This window comes from Camponotus vicinus, unplaced genomic scaffold, assembly GCF_025532165.1.
Source record: "Camponotus vicinus isolate PSW18456_S1 unplaced genomic scaffold, iyCamVici1.0 SCAF_33, whole genome shotgun sequence".
NCBI classification, from domain to species: Eukaryota; Metazoa; Arthropoda; class Insecta; order Hymenoptera; family Formicidae; genus Camponotus; species Camponotus vicinus.
In genome coordinates this window covers 1-2,500 of record NW_028141971.1, presented here as the reverse complement: position 1 = coordinate 2,500, position 2,500 = coordinate 1, and the positions used below count along the sequence as shown (strand labels likewise).

Here is a 2,500-nt window from a genome sequence, read left to right as displayed (position 1 = left end):
TAGATACCACCAGGCCACGCGTCGTAGATACCGCCCGAGAGCATTCTCGTAGGTACCGCCGGGCCACGCGTCGTAGATACCGCCCGAGAGCCGTCTCGTAGTTGCCGCCCGGCTACGCTTCGTAGGTACCGCCGAGAGCGGACTTGGTGCGTGGCGAGTCGCGCCGACGCCGTAGGTACCGCCCGAGAGCCTTCTCGTAGGTACCGCCCGGCCACGCGTCGTAGATACCGCCCGAGAGCATTCTCGTAGGTACCGCCCGACCACGCTTCGTAGATACCGCCCGAGAGCATTCTCGTATGTACCGCCCGGCCACGCGTCGTAGATACCGCCCGAGAGCCCTCTCGTAGGTACCGCCCGGCTACGCGTCGTAGGTACCGTCCGAGAGCATTCTCGTAGGTATCGCCCGGCCACGCGGTCGTAGATACCGCCCGTGAGCGGTCTCGTAGGTGCCGCCCGGCTAAGCGTCGTAGGTACCGCCGAGAGTCGGCTTGGTGCGTCGCGTGGCGCGCCGAGGCCGTAGGTACCGCCCGAGAGCGGTCTCGTAAGTACCGCTCGCGGCTTATTTCGTAGGTGTCGCCCGGAATTTGGAATAAATTTTTAATATATATAATCGTGGCAAAATCATAACTTTAGTCGTTATTTAACGTTGCCTTCGTTCTCCGAACACGTCCCGGGCACTCGCGTCTATCGGCGATCGCGCCCGTATGCCGCCGGCCTATCGACCGTGCGTCGCCGACCGCCTGGGACGTCGGTTGGGTACTATAAGAGGTACATCGCGCTCGGCGCGTCTAAACGAGTCGGTCGCGAACGAAACGGGCCGGAGCGCGTTCTGCGCGTCTCTGGCGGCTCGTTCCTTCGCGAATCGTCTCAAACACACTTTTTACAAGCACAGCATTGCCACGAGTCGGTGTCGCAAGACCGAATGGCTCTTATGTGGCGCGCACGCATCTGGTGTGTTGGCCGCGCGATTCGCTCTCGTCTTGGACGGAAGCAGCTGAGTCGTCGCGCTTACCGAACGCTTACTCCACGAATACGAGTGGCGGAGGAGAGAGATCTCTCTCTTCCCGCTCGCCTTGTACGCCATAGCGAAATAAAACTACGCGTGCCTTAAACGCATGCGATAGAGACAAATTTATCCTCGACGTCTAAGCAATCGGCATCGTCGATCTAGCGTCAGGGTGAATCGGCGCGGTCTTCGCGACCGTGCCGTTTATATTATATATGGGAGAATAAGAATCAATGATCTTTTAAAGAGAGCATTTTATATAAAATGCACGTGTTGCAGTTTGTGTATTATAATATTAAGTTTTGTGGAGACGAATGATATTTTGAAAACGCTTGGCTATTTCGCCAAGACGATTTTCATAAAATACAGAGTACAGAGTTTCGCCGACCGGCCAACGAAGGCCGGCGGCGGCGAGAGAGCTTATAACAGCGCGCGACGGGTCCTCGCCTCTCGAGGCGTGGGCTCGCTCGCGAGTTACCGCTCTCCCGAGAGCGCGTAACCGAACACGAAGCTCCCTGGTTGATCCTGCCAGTAGTCATATGCTTGTCTCAAAGATTAAGCCATGCATGTCTCAGTGCATGCCGAATTAAGGTGAAACCGCGAATGGCTCATTAAATCAGTTATGGTTCATTAGATTGTACCCACATTTACTTGGATAACTGTGGTAATTCTAGAGCTAATACATGCAAAACAGAGTCCCGACCAGTGATGGAAGGGACGCTTTTATTAGATCAAAACCAATCGGTGGCGGGCGGCTCGCCGTTCGTCCACCGTTTATTTTGGTGACTCTGAATAACTTTGTGCTGATCGCACGGTCCTAGCACCGGCGACGCATCTTTCAAATGTCTGCCTTATCAACTGTCGATGGTAGGTTCTGCGCCTACCATGGTTGTAACGGGTAACGGGGAATCAGGGTTCGATTCCGGAGAGGGAGCCTGAGAAACGGCTACCACATCCAAGGAAGGCAGCAGGCGCGCAAATTACCCACTCCCGGCACGGGGAGGTAGTGACGAAAAATAACGATACGGGACTCATCCGAGGCCCCGTAATCGGAATGAGTACACTTTAAATCCTTTAACGAGGATCCATTGGAGGGCAAGTCTGGTGCCAGCAGCCGCGGTAATTCCAGCTCCAATAGCGTATATTAAAGTTGTTGCGGTTAAAAAGCTCGTAGTTGAATCTGTGTCGCACACCGTCGGTTCACCGCTCGCGGTGTTTAACTGGCGTGATGTGGGACGTCCTACCGGTGGGCTTAGCCTCGCGAGGGGCGGCCCAACTAATATCCCGTCGCGGTGGCTCTTTACTGAGTGTCGAGTCGGGCCGGTACGTTTACTTTGAACAAATTAGAGTGCTTAAAGCAGGCTACCTTCGCCTGAATACTGCGTGCATGGAATAATGGAATAGGACCTCGGTTCTATTTTGTTGGTTTTCGGAACCCCGAGGTAATGATTAATAGGGACAGATGGGGGCATTCGTATTGCGACGTTAGAGGTG

At 54.7% G+C, this 2,500-nt stretch overlaps 1 pseudogene; it reads left to right on the top strand.

Annotated features, from left to right (window-relative positions):
- Positions 1 to 1,518: 1,518 nt before the first annotated feature.
- Positions 1,519 to 2,500, top strand: LOC145969581 (small subunit ribosomal RNA; annotated as a pseudogene; the record flags this gene model as incomplete).